This window comes from Macaca nemestrina, chromosome 11, assembly GCF_043159975.1.
Source record: "Macaca nemestrina isolate mMacNem1 chromosome 11, mMacNem.hap1, whole genome shotgun sequence".
Classification (NCBI taxonomy): domain Eukaryota; kingdom Metazoa; phylum Chordata; class Mammalia; order Primates; family Cercopithecidae; genus Macaca; species Macaca nemestrina.
Genome location: NC_092135.1, coordinates 105,376,129 through 105,396,384, shown reverse-complemented (window position 1 = coordinate 105,396,384; position 20,256 = coordinate 105,376,129). Strand labels below are relative to the sequence as shown.

The 20,256-nt window shown below is 39.6% G+C and overlaps 2 long non-coding RNA genes across 2 annotated transcripts in view; one reads left to right on the top strand and one right to left on the bottom strand.

The window, feature by feature from the left end:
• The window catches only part of LOC105468011 (uncharacterized), a 29,180-nt gene extending 12,178 nt beyond the window's left edge, over positions 1 to 17,002 (bottom strand). The window contains exon 1 of the long non-coding RNA XR_011610000.1: positions 16,769 to 17,002. This is a non-coding gene — a long non-coding RNA (uncharacterized lncRNA). The remainder of the gene's footprint in view (positions 1 to 16,768) is intronic.
• Positions 1,862 to 20,256, top strand: part of LOC139357202 (uncharacterized) — a 76,801-nt gene continuing 58,406 nt past the window's right edge. Inside the window, exon 1 of the long non-coding RNA XR_011610002.1 lies at positions 1,862 to 2,319. This is a non-coding gene — a long non-coding RNA (uncharacterized lncRNA). The remainder of the gene's footprint in view (positions 2,320 to 20,256) is intronic.

The window sequence follows — 20,256 nt, the reverse complement described above, 5'->3', positions numbered from 1 at the left end:
CAGTGGAAACAAGGAAGGCTTCATTTGTGCAGTCTAGTTGAAAGCTCATCAAACTTATACAAGTGCAGAGACTATGAGTTGGAAAGACAGTTGCATTTCCAAGAAGACCAATAAAACAACATCACTTTTCATTGTTTGCGGCTTTACAGTTTCTAAACCGCTTTCTAATGCTGTATCAAATCTATCTTGCGTGCATCCTCTCTTCCTCGTGGGATTCTTTCATCTGCATGACAGTCTCTCATCCTTCCCTGCCCCCGCTTGCACTGAAGTTGCTTGTTCTGAAGTAGCTGTCACTTTTGAAGCCAAAGGGTTTTGGGTGGGGTTGCAGGGTTTCACCACTCATGGTCAATCTGGATTCTCCATCTCTTCCAGACACTCCCAGGCTTGGGTGAAGTGTCATACTAAAGGACAGAGGAGTTGATTTCAGGGGAGACTGGGGAGAGGTGGGTAAGGATGAGGCAATATGGAAGTGTGGGGGGGTAAAATCTCCAGTGGGTGAATATTGACCAATGTTCTGTTCTCCCTTGATACATTTTTTCAGGGTAGAGTTTCTCCATGTAAGATGTCCTGTGTGGTCCAATGGATGCCCCTGTCAAGTGACCGATGTGCCCCTTTGTGGCTTCACATGAAGCAGTAGTCAGTGTAGGAGCCCACCCACGTTTTATTTCTTCTCACTCTTTCTGTTTTTTCTTTCCCTTTTCCCTCATTCCCAATGCCTAGGGATTGTACCTCCTACTTAAAACACCAGCACTTGATCCCTGCCTCAGGCTCTGTTTTCTAGGAAATTGGGTCTATACATATTTTATTTCAAACTCTTGCCAACATTTTGACTCAGGCAGGTATTTTGTTGTTGTTGTTGTTGATCATACTTTAGAGATGAAAAACCTAAGGCTCAGAGAGTTTAAGTGACTAGCCCAAGATTACATTGGTTTGTTCATTACTCTGTTTATTTGGCAGACATTTTTCAAACACCTTCTGTGTGCCAGGCACTGTTCTATGTGCTTGTGGTGACTACGACAGACAAGGTTATGCTTTCACGAAACTTAAATATGAATTGGTGGAGACAGATGGTACGTAAGTAAATACGTCAATCAACAAATTAGGGCAGTGGTAAATTATATTATTCTATTCTATACAACAGGGTTTTGTGTTAGAAAGTGGAGGGAAGGCAAGGAGAGCTAATTTATAATGTGATCAGGAAAAGCATCTCTGAAGAGGTGACACATGAGCTGATGCCAGGGCTAGGTTAGAACTTCTAGAGGCTCTAAAAACTCATAGTTCCCCATCCCTGCTTATGTATTGTAATTCAAATAGAAACAGTACCATGTTGTATAATGAAGTCCAACATAGAAGGTACTTGGTAAATATCTGCTAAATGAATGAATTAATGAACAAATGAAAGATTCTTATTTTCCCCATGATGACTACTTGGATTTTAAAAATATATATCAAATTTCAAATTCTCCTCCCAACCCCCCAAAAAACCTTTATCTGGGAGAGAGTCCCCTATTGAGTAATGCAGTATTTGTTAAGGGTCAAATGATTAGCAGACTACAGACAATTTTAGGACATTGTAGGCAGAGGGAACAGCATGTACAAAGACAATGAAGTAGGAACCAACCCAAGTGACTTAAAGGAACAGAAAGATAGGCTGATGTGTCTGGGGTGTCGCAAGTGAGAGGGAGAGAGGTGTGAGATGGGGTCAGAGAGATGGCAAAAGCCAGATAATACAGTCTTGAATTCCATCATAAGGGGTTATGATTTTATTTTAAGGGCAATAGGGCACCATAGGAAGACTTTTAGCAGGTGAGTGACATGATTAAAGTGATTGCTAAGTGGTAATTCTAAGTCTAGAACTCAGACCTCTGACTCCTGGACCTAAGTACTTCTATACTAAGCAGGTGTCAGGATTGGAACTAGGGGGTAAACTCTGAGGCTCCTGCTCCTGTGATAGAGTGAAGCCTAGCTTCATAGTTGTGTCTTCAGATGACATAGAGGCCTTCAGATGATGCAACAATATGTCTCCAACTGTACCCTGTTTCCTGGCAATAGATAGTATGAGACAGACTCATGAAAGCACATCCGCTCAAGTGGGCCTTTGTTGTTCCATCTATAGACTGGGATTGATGTAACCTCTCACCCATATAGGGAGGTGGTGGAGTGGTGACTCACAGGTCATCAGGACAGGAAGCATGTGATGTTGGGACTGCTGAGAATCACCAGTGGTTCTCATCAGTCTGAATACTCCAGCTGTCAGAACAGCAGCATCTATCCCACCATTGAAGAAGTGAACATTATGGAGAAAGTGCTTCATCCAGTGTAAGAGGGCTATGTGGTTATGTGCAGTAACAAGGGAAAGGCCAGGAGGAGACTCATGGTTTTAAACATCATCCAGAAAAATGGCAGGGAAAGACTGGTAACCACCATCTGATAAGTAAAGTTTTATTTTGTTACTGTTTGTTGCTTTTGCCTGAAAAGGATGGAGGATTTTCTTAAATGGGACACCTTTGCGAAGAATTCTGAGATTCTCAATAAATGGGCACATCAGTGCATATGTCAGGGGTCACTATTCTGAGGAGGATTCAGGACTTGTCCATAGGCTTGAAGCTTTTCTCTGCCTTTCCCTCCCAACTTCCATTTTCTTAAAAGAGAACTCTGGTCTGGAGACACAAGCTCCTGTTTTCCCAGGGATGCCTCTCTCCAGGGAGGGGAGTGGGGACCAGGCAGTCCTTGAGCCCTTTGATAATTCAAGTGGGGACCAGGCAGTCCTTGAGCCCTTTGATAATTCATGCACCTTGTGCTTTTGCACCATAAGTGCACGAATTCCCAACACTGACGCAGCCATCCCCTTAACTCCCTAGCCTGTCCCCCAGTGATGCTGTGCTTTCTTCTGGCTCTGCAGATATAAATTCCTAAATAGGATGCCTTGAGGACATCAGAGAGACTGCCCCCTTCAGCTGATCACTATGTGACTTTAGATGTTATTAATGTGTGTTCATCTGCTCCCTTCCTTCTCCCAAAAGGACAGAGGGAGAGAAAGGTTATTGAATAGAAATGCGGGGACCCACGGAGTAAGCATGCAGGAGGGGGAAGGGAGAGAGGAAATTTAAACTGGGGAGAGGTTGATGGAGCTGAGGGACGTGGAGAGGACTCCAAGGGGAGTGGGTAAACGACAGTTTGTGCATCACAAATCACACCTTCTCTGGAGTCCAACTGTTTCACCATCCTGCCCCCACCAGCCCGGCGCCTCTTAGCAATTCCCTGGCTGTCAGCTCTCTACCTGCCTGGCTCTGGCTGCTCTGCTCAGAGCTGCTCCCCTGGGCCTCCCTGGCTTGTCAGTGGGCTGCGTCAGCATCACGCCACACTGTCTCCCGTTGGCCCGGTGATCAACGCCTGACGGACCAGCCCTCTCTCCCCTCTCAGCTGGGGCCAATGGGAGTCAGGCGAAGGTTTTGGTTGCAAACGAAAATAAAATAAATAAGTCATACTCCTGCACTCAGGAGTCTGGGAGGAACGTCTTCATGGCCTCGTAAATCTTTCCTTTTAAATCTGTCCTTCTCCTTCTAGATGCCCCTCCCACCCGCCCCCCACCCCGACCCCCACCCCGACCCCTTTGGGCTGCCCCTTACAGTGCAGGGAATACAAAATGAGAGGCTTAGATTTAGACTTAGTGTTAGTAATAGCACCTCCCACAAAAGGCATTCGTACTCTGTGTGTGTGTGTGTGTGTGTGTGTGTGTGTGTGTGTGTGTGTGTGTGTGCGCGCGCATGCGCACATGCACAGAAGCCAGCAAGATAGAATTCATGACAGTGTTATACTGTCCCCACCCTGACTCATGGTCTTCTGACTTTTGCAACAAGTCACCCAGCCCCCTCCCAGGTCACCCCTCGACCCTGTCTTCCTACTCCAAAGCTCTCAGTTTATTTCTTCCCATTACAGGGAAGCTTAAATGTGGGGATTAAATGCATTACCCTATTTTAAGATGTTTTAAAATAGAAGTGTTTCTTAAAATCCATATCTGTATCTCTATTAGACATTTAATTAAAGCTCATTCACTTTGAATCTTCTGCTTAAGACCTTCTCCTCTTTTTCAAAACATATACCTTAAGGTAGGGGGTGTTATTAATCTCATACCTTGAATGAGAATAAAAGTGTTTGAAAATAGGACCTCAGAGGGTCAGGAGACATGGCCAGAACTCCTGAAGACCCCGTGGGTGCGGGGAGCAGGGGTGCACGCTGGAGAAAGTCTAGGGGCGCTTTGCTGGATTGCCTAGGGTTGCCCAGGAGCTTTTCTAAGCACGATTCATCTTGGTCATCAGGTGGGTGTCCTCTGAGCAGATGCAGTGGTGGCATGAGGAAACAACTATGGGCACAGGGGCCAAAGAGTTAGAGGGGAGCTGGGGAGGAGAAGTATTGAGAAATTAATGCTCAGTGCACAAGAGGCCCCCAAAGTGGTCAGTTTTTTCTTGAAAAGTCTTCATTTTAGACCAGGGTGGGCAATCTTCCTTGGCCACTCCTCCCACACTCCCTCCTTGCCTCACTCCAATGCACAACACATGAAGAGAGTGGGAGTTTGCCCTCCATTGACTGTGTCCAGAGGGGGTCACCTGGCCAGTGTCCTGGGCTGTTAAGGGGTCCAGGTGTCTGGTGTGTTACCTGAGGTTAAGAAGAAAGAAGAGTATGTGAAAGGATTAGGTTTCTGGAAATGTTGCCCAACTTCTGCCAGATGGGAACACTGAAGGCACTGCATGGCCATGGGGTTCTCCTCTGAGAAATGCCAAGATGGAAGCCTGTTGGCTCAGAAGGACAGACAGGCAAGATGTCTGCTGCCATTTAATCATTATCTAGTAAGATTTCACTGTGTTCAGAGTCACACACATTTCTATCTCTTTGAGCTCTTTCTAACTGTTTCCTCTGCATGGTTGCAATGCTGAGGCAGTGGTGAAGTTTTTATAGACTGTACTTTTGGTGGGTGGAGTAGCTTCCAGATTGGGTTGCGGTACAAGATGCAAAAGACTTCATTGCAGAGCCTCTGCATAGAGGTGGGTTTGCCATGAAGCTAGTGCATTTTAAGCTTCAGGGCCCTTCGTTTGCATGGGCTCTGTCCATGGCTCTGAAGCTGGCCAAGGAATAATCACACTAAGGATACATTTTGCCCTTGGAAGGAAAGACTCCAGGAAGAGATCTAGGGAGGGTCTGTTTGATCAAGAAATTCCAGGGTCCTGTGTACTTGGAGTGAGATCAAGAAGCAGGGGGCATGGGCTTTGAGCAGACATGTCTCCTAGCCCTACAGATTTCTTGCCCTGTGCAGAGAGACACCAAGGGCAGAGGAGCAGAATATATTCCTGTCAAGTGCAGGTTCCCTCTTGCCTGGGTGGTTCTGATGGTATCCCAGTATGATGTCTGAGATTAGGAGTATGCGGATATACAGGGAATAACAATATTTCAAATAGTCAGTGCCAGAAGTTAGCTTTTGGAAAGTTATTCCACATCTTATACTTCGTATGTATGAGAGAAATTTGATAAGTTCCCCCAGATTTGACAACTATCCCAATAAAAAAAATAGAAAAGTTTTTCTAAACTGTCAATAATCAAAGGTGAATTTTGGTCAATGATGCTAGAGGAAAGACTGAATTGCTTTTCAATTTTTCCTGTAGGGAAGAATTTACAAAATCCTTGTCATGTGAAGAATTACCAAAGAGCACGCAGCAAAGATTGTAGAGGAACAAGTATTATAGGCATGTGAGGAAGTTAATCCATAAAAACATCACTTTTTTGGTATTTGTGATGTATGTGATATTTGCCCACCTTATTATTTTATACTTAGAGACAGTGTCTCACTCTTTTGCCCAAGTTGGAGTGTAGTGGTGCCATCATAACTCACTGCAGCCTCAAACTCCTAGGCTCAAGTGATCCTCCTGCCTCAGCCTCCTGAGTAGCTGGGATTACAGGTGCAAGCCACCATGCTCAACTCATGTTCACCGAAAAAATTAATTGCATTTTATTTCCTCATTCTAAATAAATATTCTCTTTTTGTACCCAATTTATATTTTTAGCTTAGCGTTGTTTTTCCTCAGAGAAGCTTTGAAGTTTTATAAACTTCAAGTCCCACAAAACCTGCCCCTGACACCCTAATCCTTTTTGCGTAACAGTATTCAATGGCCTTCATTTCCTAGCCTGGCAATGAGAGGAAATTTTTGTAATGACTTCATATCCTCAGCAAGATTGGGTCACATAGGCTGAGCCCAAGTTTAAAAATGTTTATGAGACTTGGGATGTTTAACAAACTTGCAAAGCTCCATGATCTTGAATAAGTCATTCAACATTGCAGATTTTAGATTCTTCATCCGTAAAGTAAGAGGGTCAACAAAATGTACTGTAGTTTGCTCTCTGCCACTAATATTCTATGCTTTTTCCACTGAAAGAGAATCCGGCATAGGTCATCAGTGGTGGAGGAACACCCCAATATAAGCTGAGAACTGTAGGTATCAGTTATCATCCATACTGATAACTAGATCCCCAGATGATGTCTTTCCTAAGCAGCATCCAGTCCCACAACTTCTTCCCATATTTTACTTCAATATAGGTGCAGCTTGCAATTTACACAACATACATGCTTCTGTAGAGTCGTATTTTTCTGATTCAGAATACGTAATGAAGGTACTAGGGAGGTATTTAAGAAAAAAATCTATCATGAATTTCTTATTGGCAAATGTAAGAAAATGTGACCTTAAAAAGGATTATTCAAGTGGGTTCCATCTACACAAAGATATTCACGTCACTCATGTAATTTCTTAAAATTCATATATTCAGACTCATGGAATGTGAGGTCACATTAGCAACAGGCAAAAGTGACAACTAGGAGAGCCAGTTTAGATCTTAGAATGGGGACAATGAGTAAAGGTGGAGAGATTTGAGGTCTGGAAGTTGAGTGTATGGGTTGAAAAGGGCTTGCTTGTACCAAAATGTCTGGGTGATACCAAACTGAATGGGAGCTCTTGGAATGTGCCTCAGATGCCACACGTACTCCTACTTTGGCTACAAGACCTTCTGGCATCAGAAATATGGCCAAGACATTTCCACACATTATTATACATGGGTCTGCTTCTACATATTGTGTATAATATGTTCAAGAACCTATAAGCATTCATTTATGCCTCTAACTGGAAAAACCTTGCAGCGATGAGGCTAACAGGTTTCTGCCCGAGGGAGCTGAGATCTCCCAGCTCTAACAAACAAATAAACTTATCTGACTCTTTGCCATTGTTCAACAGACATTTCTCTCTTTTTTTTTTCTTACTGTCTCTATGCACTCCCCTCCCTCATCTTAAAATGGTCACTAGCTGGTTGTATATGTAATTCTGAAGCAGTAATGGCTTATTTATTAATTCTCTCTGCTGTCTCTGTGTCACTGTCTCACTGGATCAATAGTCTTGGCATGGGAAGTGCTAACTGGAAGCTGAGGCCATGTCCTTCTTCCCCTTGCAGAACAGCAGGGCCTCCCTGGAGTGTGACTAACACCTGTGCATTTACCATTTCTCTTTCATTCCTATTTCCATCTTCCTCCATCAGGTCGAGGCAGACCCTGCTTGTAAGGTTGGACTTAAGGATGGAGGACTTAGATCTTGATTTTTTTTCTTTCATCCCTATGCGAACTTTCATTTTAATATGAGGAAAGAATCTGTTATTTTTAGCTTGCATTCTTTTGCCTAGACAAAGTCGTTTAGACATTAAGCCCATAGATCTAGAGAAAGACTGATTTCCTCAGTTCCAGTATTTCCTATCTGTGTGTCCTTGGGCAAGTCATGGAACCTTGCTAAATTATAATTTCACAATCTAGAAAATGGGGATTTAAAATGTGCCTTCCTGTAGAGTTGTGTCATTAGGTGGCATAAGGCATGTCAAGTGCTTGGCATGGCTCCTACAGGTACACAGTGAATGCTCAATGAGGGTCAGCCAAGATGACTGCTTCTCATGCCTCTCTACACTTTATACCCCCTGGGAGGTTTTCTTCTGACTCGAGTTTTTGCAGGAGGGGCAAGAGATCAGCTTAGATCTCTATGATTAGCCCTTTGGCTTTGTATTGTGATTTTTTCTTTTTCTTTTTCTTTCTTCCTTTTCAAGTTCTCTCTCTTCTGGACCACTGCCTTCCTCATCTCCTCCCCTCTCATACAGACTCACCTTGATTGTGAGTTTCTCAGGGGCCAGGAGAGATGATTTTTGTCTCCTACCCCCTACCCCAGCCTCCGACTTAGGACACAGTTTGTAGTAAATGCCCAATAAAATGCCTAAGTGATTTCTCTTCTATATTCTGATCAGATTCTTGTCTTGCTATTTTTATTAGAGTCCTACATCCTGAACATTTGCTTGTTTTGGCAATGAAATCTATGTTTATAAGATATTCCTGTAAGGCTGTGTCCTCAAAAAACATTTCAAAAAGTATGTATGCCTTTCAGGACACTAGTCCAGTGGGAAGTACCAGGAGAAAAGGTGTCTTTGGTCATCTCTATCTGCTCTTGTGCTTTGTGAGAAATGGACACTTGTAAATAACTATCTGGTGAGGAGACAATGACAATCTACATGACCTGGAGCGGGTGCTGAGGCTCCTGTGCCTTCTTCATTCCTTTTCTGCACTGACAACTTATAAGGAACCCATCTGGCACCTGACATCCTGGCCTAGCCCCCTCCATCAGTCAGCCAGGCCCCTTCCTCCTTTCCAGTTGCTCTTCTCTAACTTCCTAAATGTTTGCAGCCAAGGCTCAACTTTGCCCATCAGGATTAGGTGACAGCCTCTGCCACGCCGGGGTTTTTTTTTTTTTGCTTTTTTTTTACACTTCCTCTCTGTCTTTTACGATGATGTCTGGCTGGCAATGTAATCCGTCCCCTCCCTGCCCTTTCCAGCAGCATTCACCCCTAACAACCTTTTATTGGCCTCTCCACAAAGGAAGCTCATGGTCATCTATAGCTAACTCCTAAAAGCAAGAGGAGTGGGGAAACACTGAGCTAGGGCAGGGATTCCTTTCCATGAAATTGAAATAAACATTTTATTTCAGAGGTAGCTTTAGGTTTATAGAAAAGTTGCAATAATAATACCGAGAGCTCCTGTATACCCCTCACCCAGTTTCCATGTGGTTACCATCTTACCTCACTGGGGACACATTTGTCACAAGTAAAGGTGTCTCAGTGGTACATTATTATTGACTAAACTCCACCTTTTATACAGGAGTCACTAGTTTTTCCCAAATGCCTCTTTCCTGTTACAGGATTCCATCCAAGACACCACATGACCTTTGGGCATGATGTTGTTTTCTTAGCCTCCTCTGGTTTGTGACAGTTTCTCTGACCTTTCTTGTTTTGGATGACTTTGAGTTTTGAAGAATACTGGTCAGGCATTTTGTAGAATGTTGCTGAATTTTCAACAATAATTTCATTGAGATATAATTCATATGCCATAGAATTCATGCATTTAAAGTGTATAATTCAATGGTTTTTGGTACACTCACAGATGTGTGCAACCATCACCACAGTCAATTTTAGGATAATTTTTTCACCTCAGAAAGAAACCCTCCACCCTTTAGCTCTTACCTTCCCCTACTCCTCCTTTCTCCCAGCCCTAAGCAATCACAAATTTACTTTCTGTGTTTGTAGATTTGCCTACTCTGGGCATTTCATATAAATGGACTTGTATAATATGTGGCCTTTTGTGACTAACTTCTTGCATTTAATGTGATGTTTTCAAAGTTCATTCATGTTGTGGTATGTATCAATACTTCCTTTCTTTTTGTGGCCTAATAATATTCCATTGTATACATATACCACAATTTATTTATCTATTCATAAATTGGTAGATGTATGGGCTGTTTCTACCTTTTGGCGATTGTGAATAACGCTTCTATAAACATTCATGTACAAGTTTTTGTATGGACATACATTTTCATTTTTCTTAGGTATATACCTGAGAATAAAATTGCTGGGTTATATATGACAAATCTATGTTTAACAATTTTAGGAAGAGTCAGACTGTTTTCCAAAGCAGCGGGACCATTTTACGTTCTCACCAGCAGTGTATGAGGGTTCTGGTTTCTTTATCTCCTCACCAATACCTGTTGTTACCTAACTTTTTGATTCTAGCTATCTTAGTGTGTGGTGACATCTGGTAGCTTTGATCTGCATTTACCTGATGACTAAGAGATGGGCATCTTTTCATGTGTTTATTGGCCATATGTGTATCTTCTTTGGAGAAACATTTACTCAAATCCTTTGCACATTTTAAAACTGAGTTGCCTTTTTATTAAAGAGTTGGAAGACTTCTTATGTATTTTGTATACAGGTTCCTTATATATTATTTTTAAATATTTTCTCCCATACTGTGGGTTGTCTTTTCATTTTGTTGATAGTGTTCTTTAAAGCAAGGAAGTTTTAAATTTTGATGAAGTCCAACTTACCTATTTTTTCTTTTGTTGATCATGCTTTTGGTGTGGTATCTAAGAATACATTGTCAAATCTGAGGTCAGTAGATTTACCCCTATATTTTCTTCTACGAGTGTTATAAATTTAGCTTTTATACTTAGGTTTTGATCCATTTTGAGTTAACTTTTATATATGGTTTAAGGTAAGGGTCCTATTTCATCCTTTTGCTTGTAGCTATGCATTTGCTCCAGCACTATTTGTTAAAAATATTATTTTTTTCCAATTGAATTGTCTTGGCATTGTAGAAAGACAGTTGAGACACATAGGTTTACTTCTGGACAGTCAGTGCTAATCCATTGGTCTACATGTTTATTTGTAACTATATGTCAGCATCATACTGTCTTGATTACTGTTGTTTTGTAGTAAGTTTTGAAATTGGTGAGTGTGTATCCTCCAACTTTACTCTTTTTTGGATGAATTTAGTGATTCTGACTCCTTCCAATTCCATATGAATTTTAGGACTGCCTTGCAAGTTTCTACAAAAAAGCCAGTTGGGATTCTGATGGGGATTTTTTTGAATCTGTAGCTTAGTTTGGGGAATATTACCAACTTAACAATATTAAATCCTTCAATTCATCAAAGTGGAATGTTCTTCTATTTTATGTAGATCTTCTTTAATTTCTTACAACAGTATTTTATAGTTTTCAGTGTGTAAGTTTTGTACTCCTTTCATTAAATTTATTCCTACATATTTTATTATTTTTGATGCTATTTTAAGTGGAATTTTTTTTTATTTCGCTTTTGGATACTTTGTTGCAAGTATATAGAAATACAGTTGATTTCTGAATATTGGCTTTGGATCTTTACAACATTACAGAACTTGTTTGTTCTAGTAGTTTTTTTCATGGATTCCTTAGGATTTTCTATAATGTGAGTTCATGTCATCTGTGAATAGATATAGTCTTATTCATTCTTTTCCAATCTGAATGCATTTTATTTATTTTTCTCACCTAGTTACTTTGATTAGAACCTCTAGTTAAATATTGAATAGAAGTGGCAAGATCTAATAACATTGTCTTTTTCCTGATCTTAGAAGAAAGCATGTAGACATTCACTATTAAGCATTAATACGATGTTTGCTGTGGGTTTTTGTAGGTTCCCTTTATCAGGTGGAGGAAGTTTCCTTCCGTTCCTAGCCTGTCAAATATTTTTTATCATGAAAGCATGCTGAATTTTGTCAAATGATTTTTTGACAAAAAAAAAAGACCATATGGTTTTTGTTTTTGTTTTCAATAAGGTGCATTGTATTTACTGATTTTTGGATGCTAAACCAATCTTGCATTCCTAGGATAAATGCTACTTAGTCATGCTATACATTTTTTTTTTCTTTTTTTGAGACAGAGTCTCACTCTGTCACCCAGGCTGGAGTGCAGTGGCGCCATTTCAGCTCACTGCAACCTCCACCTCCCAGATTGAAGCAATTCTCCTGCCTCAGCCTCCAGAGTAGCTAGAATTATAAGTGCTCACCATCGTGCCAGGCTAATTTTTGTATTTTTAGTAGAGATGGGGTTTTGTCATGTTGCCTAGGCTGGTCTTGAACTCCTGGACTCAAGCAATCCACCCACTTCAGCTTCCCAAAGTGCTGGGATTACAGGCGTACAATTCTTTTTATATATTGCTGTTTTCAGTTTGCTAGTATTTTGTTGAGATTTTAAATCCATATTCATAAGAGACATTGGTTTGTAGTTTCCTTTTTTTGTGTGATACCTTTGCCTGGTTTTGGTATCAGGGCAATACTGGCCTCACAGAATGGATTGGGAAGTGTTCCTCTTCTATTGTTTGGAAGAGTTGTGAAGAATTGGTATTAATCTTTAAATGTATCATAAAAATCACCGCTGAAGCCATCTGAGCCTGGGCTTTTCTTTATAGGTAGTTTTTGATCACTGATTCAATCTTTTTACTTGTTATTGGTCTATTAAGATTGTTTGTTTGTTCCCCAGTCAGCTTCCTTTTTGGGGTTTGTCTGTTTCATCTAGGTTGTCCAGTTTATTGGAATATATTTGTTTACAGTATTACTTAATAAATCTTTTTATTTCTGTATGGTTGGTAGTAATGTCCTCTCTTTCATTTCTGATTGTAATAATTTGAGTGTTCTCTCCTGTTTTCTTGACAAAGCTAAAGGTTTGTCCATTTAGCTGTGTTCGAAGAAGCAGATTTTGGTTTCATTGATTTTTCTCTATTATTTTTCTCATTCTCTCTCATTAATTTTTCCTCTGATCTTATTTCCTTTCTTCTGCTCTCTTTGGGCATGAAAAGTTTGCTTTTCTTTTCAGTGCCATAAGGTGGAAAGTTAGGTTATTGATTTGAGATCCTTCTCCTTTTTTAGTATCTAAAGCTATAAATTTCCAAGTGAGCACTGCTTTAGCTGTATTTCATGATTTTGCTATGTTCTCATTTTCATTTATTTCAAAGTCCTCCTTAATTTACCTTTTGATTTTATCTTTGACCCACTGGTTTTTTAGGAGTATGTTATTTAATTTCCACATATTTCAGAGTCTCCAAAAGTTCTTCTGTTATTAATGTCTATACTTCATTCCATCATAGTTGGAGGACATAGTTTGGACTATACTTATTCCTCTAACTCTGTTGAGGTTTGTTTTATGGACTAGCTTATGTTTTATCCTGGAGAATGTTCCTTAAGCACTTGAAAATCATCTATAGTCTGCCGTTTTGGGGTGGAGTTATTCATAGATGTATGTTAGGTCTATTTGGTTTATGGTGCTGTTGAAATGTTGATATTCTGCCTAGTTTTTTAAATCCATCATTTAAAGTGGGGTACTTAAGTATGTTATTATTATCATTGAATTTCTCCTTTTATTATTGTCTCTTTTTATTGTTGCTTTTCCCCTTCATTTCTGTCAGTTTTTGCTCCTTTTTTTTTTTTTTTTTTTTTGCTGCTCTCTTGTTAAGTGTATGTATGTTCCTAATTGCTGTATTTTCCTCATAGATTGCTCCTTTCATCATTATAAAATGTCCTTCTCTATCTCTGGTAACTTTTTTTCCTTTTAAAGTCAGTCTTGCCTGATATTAGTATAACCACTCCAGCTTTCTTGTGGTTACTATTTCACAATATTTTTTCATCCTTTTACATTCAATATATTTTAATCTTTGAATCTCAAATATGTCTCCTATAGACAGCATAGAGTTGGACTCTATGGACTTTTCCATAGAAAAACAAAAAAGAAAACCATGGACTTTCCTAGTATGACAATCTCTGACATTTAACTGAGGTGTTTAATCCATTCACATTTAAGATTAATATTAATATATTGGGCTTACATCTGCTGTGTTTTGTTTTCTGTCTCATGCCTTTTTCATTCTCTTCTTCCTCTTTTAGTGCTTTTATTAGCATTAAGTAAATATTTTCTAATATACCACTTAAATTTATTTAATAATTTAAAAAATTCATTGGTCAGAGACTTTGAGATCATTTTTTTCTAAAAGGTTTTTATTTTTTAAGGTAGTTTTAAGTCTACAGAAAAATTGTGCCAGAAGTAAAAGAGTTGCCATTTAACCTTTCACCACCATAATTTCCACTATTGTTAATATCTTGCATTTCTAGGGGACATTTATTACAATTTATGAATCAATATTGATAATAATTTTTAACTAAAGTCGATAGTTTGTATTAGCATTTACTCTGTGTTGTATTGTTCTGTGGGTTTTAATAAATGCATAATGTCATGTATCCAGCTTTACTGATTTTTGTATTTTCATTTTTTGAGTTATTTCCTTACTGGTTGCTCTAGGGACCATATACGTATTAACTTATCAGAAATAGCTTCAGATTTATATTAAGTTAATCCCATGAAATATAGAAATGTTACTCCTTTATAATTGTATTCCTTTTCCCCCTTTGGTATTATTACCATACATATTACATTTATAAATGTTACAATCCCAATAATTTGTTATATTTGTTTACTTTATGTCTTTTAAAAAAACTAACAGAAGAAAAGAGAACAAGTATATATTTGTAATTTTTTTATATTCATCTTCTTATTCATCATTTCTGTTTCTCTTAATTTGTTCCTGTGGATTCCACTTACCATCTGGAGTCATTTCCTTTGCCCAATAAGTTTTTTTCCCTATCTACCTTCTTTGTGCCATTGTGGGTAAATATATTACTTTTCTGCATGTTACAGGCCCAACAATACATTATGTGCATATTGTTTTAGACAATTGTGTTTTAAATCAGTTAAAGAAGAAAGAACCAGAACTATGCATCTCTAATGTCTTTTATAACTACATAATTACTTTTTCCAGTGTTCTTTATTTTCTAATGTGGATTTGAGTTACTGTCTGGGGTCACTTGCTTTCAGCCTAAAGAACTTCCTTTAATACTCCTTATGATGCAGATTGGCTAGCAACAGATTCTCTCAGGTTTTGTTTTTTCTTTATTTTGCCTTCATTTTTGAAAGGCAGCCTTGCTGGATGTAGGATTCCTGGTTATTTGAACACTTTGAATGTTACCCCACTGCCTTCAGGCCTCTGTTGTTTCTGTTAAGAACTCACCTGCTAACCTAATATGGGTTTCCTTGTAAGTAATGTGTCTTTTTTTTTTTTTCTTACTGCTTTCAAGATTTTCTCCTTGTCTTCAGCTTTCAATATTTTTACCATCTATTTGTGAATCTGTGTTTATCCTACTTGGAGATCATTGAGCTTTCTGAATATGTAGATTAATATTTTTTCAGACATTATTATTATTTTGAGATAGGGTCTCACTCTATCACCCAGGCTGGAGTACAGTGGTGCAAGACAGCTCACTGCAGCCTCAACCTCTAGGACTCAAGCAATCCCCTATCTCAGCCTCCCGGGTAGCTGGGACCACAGGCACGTGCCGCCATACCCAGCTTGTTTTTTTGTATTTTGTAGAGATGGGTTTCACTATGTTACTGAGGCTGGTCTTGAACTCCTGGCCTCAAATGATCCTCCTGCTTTGACCTCCCAAAGTGCTGGGATTACAGGCGTGAGCCATAGCACCTGGCTTTTATTTTTTCAAATATCTTTTCTGCTTTTCCGCTCCTCTCCTTGTAGTCTCATTATACACATTTAGTATGATTAATGGCATTCTATATTTCTCTGATGCTTAGTTCATTTTTCTTTATTTTTTTCCTTGCTGTTCTTCAAATTGCATAAACTGTATCAATATAGCTTTGAACTTGCTATTTCTTTCTCCTGCCAGTTCACATCTATGGCTGAGTCCCTCTAGTGAAATGTTCATTTTAGTTATTATGTTTATAAACTCCAGATTTTCCATTTGGTTCTTTTTTTTATAAAAAATAGAATGTCTATCTTTTAATTGATATTCACCATTTGACGTAAAATTGTCATCATGCTTACCTTTCTTTCTCTGTTTTTAGAGACAGAGTCTAACTCCATCACCCAGGCTGGAGTGTACTGGCACAATCATACAATCATAGCTCACAGTAACCTTGAACTCCTATGTTAAAGCAATTTTCCTACCTCAGCCTCCTGAGTAGCTAGGACTCTAAGCACATGCCACTGAACCCAGCAAATTTTAATTTTTTTTTTTTTTTTTTTTTTGAGACAGGGTCTCACTGTGTTGCCTAGGCTGGTCTCTAATTCCTTGCCTTGAGCAGTCCTCCTTCTCCAGCCTCTCAAAGTGTTAGGTTTATAGACAAGAGCTGCTGAGCCAAGAACCCAGTTTTATTTCTCTAATAATGGTTTCCTTTGGTTTTTATGAGTGTATTTATATTTGCTACTTTGAAACCTGTTTCTGTTAAACCGACATTTGATCACGCTCACAGTCAATTTTTGTTGCCACCTCCCCCCTCCTCCCCCCAGTATACAGGCCATATTTTATGATATTATTATTATTGTACTTTATTATTTCTTTGCATGTATCATTTTTTGTTGTTAGAAACTATGTATTTTGGATAATCTACTGTAACAATCCTGAGTGCCAGCCTCTCCAGGGATTTTTATTATTTACTTGTTTACTTCTTTCATGGTTGATTGAATTACTTTAGTAAAATCTATTTCTCCTCCCCATCTCATCCCTCTGGCAGCGTGAAGGCTCTGATGTTGCTCTTCAGGGCTGTAATGTCAGATATGCCCACAGTCACCTGCAATGATAGTGGTTTTAACTGGGCTTAGTTTGACTGTTTTTCTCTTTCCTTGACCAGACACAACTTTAAACTTAATTAATTTCCAGCTTGATTCCTCTGTTTTCAACAATGCCCCAGGCATAAATTGATTCGCAGCCTAATCCAATCAGATTTGGGCTTCTTTGAAGGAAAAGTTCTGAGGCCAGATATGTGCAATTTGTTCTTACCTGAGGAAGGTAAGATGTCTCTTTCTTCATGTCTTTCCAGCAAACTAGCTGTCCTGCAGCTTCGTCTGAATGTCCAGCCACTCTCAGTCAACTTCAGATTGCCTTACAGCACAACTCCCACTGCTTTTGAGAGCACCTTTAGGCTTGTACTCTTTCACACACTGTTGAAATAAAGTCAGTTCCTTTGGGGAGAGATCTGGAGCTCTCTGTTCTATGACCTGCTTCTTCCCTCAAACAAACTCTGTGATCCAGGCTCTGGTGTTGGGGGCAGGGATCACAGTGTATTTTCCTCTGAGTGACATTCTTGCTTTGGAAGCTGAATGCTTAGTGGATGAGGAGGGTGCAGCACCAGGCTGCCGCTTTTGGCATGGAATTTCAGTGTTACAAGCCAAGATAAGCACAACTGGGGCCCCAGTATTCTCATAGCAGCATCCCCAAGATAGAGCCTCAGTATTCTCATAGCAGTGGGGGCTGCTGGACAGAAGAAGGGAACCCTCACCTTTTGGCCACACTGACCCAAAACTTAGCCTCAGCAACAGAAAGCTGGGGTAAAGATGAGAAATGCCAAATGCAATACACCTCCCAGAAAATAGCCCTTAGACTGGTAGCAGGAGGGAGAAGAAGCCCTGTGTTTTCAGCTGCAGTTTGGAGTGAAATCTCCACCTTCCTGAGCTGGGAGAGGAGAGGAAGTATGTTGGTCTTGGTTCAAATATCGCTAACACTTGTACTTTTTAGTTTTAGTAGATTTTCAAGAACAAATGTTCCTTCATTTGCTATATGTTGGTAAGACTATTTCCAGAGACCTTAAATTATTGTTTTCAAAAACAATTTTCATCAGTTTCACTGAGAAGTGGGTCTGCAGAGCTCCTCATGCTCAGTGAAACTCCTCAGTGATAGGGTAGGGATTCTTAATAGAAAGTGGGTAGGGGGACAGCATATCAAAATCCCATGTTCAGAAACATGGAGAGTGGTGCGTGAACTTTGGGTACCAGTGGTAGTGGGACATCTCCCATGAGTGTGATGGGATGAAAAAAAAAAGGCAAAAAATGACTGAGGTTCTTTCCTACAGTTAGGAAGTTACTTGTAGGGATAAATGGATATGCTGTCTACATAGAAAACTCCCATAGATTCCAAGTAGATGAAGAATATAGTTTTATGGTTAATTTGAAGTAATGTAGGCCAGGCATGGTGGCTCATGCCTGGAATCCCAGCACTTTGGGAGGCCGAGGTAGGTGGATCACTCAAGGCCAGGAGTTTGAGACCAGCCTGGCAACATGGTGAAACCATATCTGTACTAAAAAATACAAAAATTAGGCTGGAGTGAGCTGAGTTTGTGGCACTGCACTCCAGCCTGGGTGACAGAGCGAGACTCCATCTCAGGAAAAAAAAAAAAAAGAAATGTAAATAAATTTACAAGAAAAAAATAAACAACTCTATTAAAAAATGGGCAAAAGACATGAACAGACACTTCTCAAAAGAAAACGTTCATGTGGTCAACAAACATGAAAAAAAGCTCAACATTACTGATCGTTAGAGAAATGCAAGTCAAAACCACAGTGAGATACCATCTCACACCAAGTGGAATGGCAATTATTTAAAAGTCAAGAAATAGCAGATTCTGAAAAGACTACTGAGAAATAGTAACATTTTTACACTGTTGATGGGAATGTAAATTAGTTCAAGGATTGTGGAGACAGTGTGGCAATTCCTCAAACATCTAGAAGCAGAAATATCATTTGACCCAGCAATCCCATTACAGGTTGTATACCCAAAGGGATATACATCATTCTGTTATAAAGATACATGCATGCGTATGTTCATTGCAGCACTATTTACAATAGCGAAGACATGGAATCAACCCAAAGGCCCATCAATGATAGACTGGATAAAGAAAATGTGGTACACATACACCATGGAATACTATGTGGCCATAAAAAGGAACAAGATCATGCCTTTTGCAGGGACATGGATGGAGCTGGAAGCTGTATCCTCAGAAAACAAACGCAGGAACAGAAAACCAAATGCCACATGTTCTCACAAGAGGAAACTGAATGATGAGAAAACATGGACACATTGCGAGGAACAAGACATACTGGGACTTGTTAGGGGTGGGGAAAGGGGAGAGAGAAAGAGAGCATCAGGAAGAATAGCTAATGAATGCTGGGCTTAATACCTAGGTGATTGGTTGATCTGTGCAGGAAACCACCATGGCACACATTTACCTGTGCAACAAACCTGCACATTCTGCACATGTGCCCCAGAAGTTAAAAGTTGAATAAAAACAAAGACTTGAAAGCAAAAATCAATCAATCAATAAATAAAGTAACATAAGGAATTAAGAACATAGTAGTCAAATTGCCTGGGTTTGCTCCTTGGCTTCATCTTTTATTAGCTGTTTAACCTTATGTGAGTACTTAGCCTTTCTGTGCCTCTGTAAAATGGGAATAAATGTCAACCACCAGGCAGGTTATGCAGACTTTTGAGTTTTGCGGGATGGATAAATGAAATTGTCTAATGATCAACATGAAATATCAGTTTCAAAGAAAGAATTAATAATGCATTCAGTTATGATCAGTGTAGTTAAGTGTTTCTGGGGTGATTCAGAAAGCACTTAAGCATTTTACAGTAACCAAGCATCATGCCTCTGAGAGGAAGAGGTGAGGGAGATGGATTGAATCCAACCTGGCCTGATGACATCCCCTGCAAGTGAATTTTGTAATGAACTATTAAAATGTGTTTAGCTTGCTTGCCATTTTTCTCTGTTCTAAAACAAGAGTACCAAATGTATGAAGAAAAAAAAATCTATTGTTTGGATACTTTGTGTGTGGAGTTTTTATTATGCTACAAACACAACAGGTGTCACAGCATTTCCTGAGGGGTTGAATTAGGTGAGCCATAAGGTTGCCTCCTATCCTTAGAGTGTGTGGTATTTTGTATCAGCATCATCAATACATTTTCCTCCAAAGTCTCACTCATTGTGCTGCCAAGAAGCAGCCCCATGGAGCCACTTTAGTGAAGTAAAGCTTACTCTTAGTCCTTCTGTGATCATTATAAATTCATCATTTCCAGCTGCTCCTGAATGCGTTTCTACCTTTCTTCTTTGCGCTTTACAAATTGTGTAGCTTGGGGGGTGGAAAGGGGATAACTTTAGTAGGGAAGCTATTGCCAAAAACATAAAATGAAAGAACCACTCTTCTTTCTTTCAAATATGCCATCTCAGAGGATTTCTTTTCTTTTATTTTTTCTGTTAAATTACATCTCCTAATTAGGTCATGCCACTGGAGGTGACCTACATTTCAGAAGCCAACAAGCAACACTAGAGAGGCAAGGAAATGGGTGGGAGAGAAAGAAGAGTGGTTTCAAAATGGCTTCAAATGCAGCTTTTCTCAAATATTTCATTATGAGAGAAGTTTTCATAAGCTGAATTTTGAAATAAAAGATGCATTTGTTGGTTGAATGCAATATTCTGAAAGCTTATCTAATGGGAT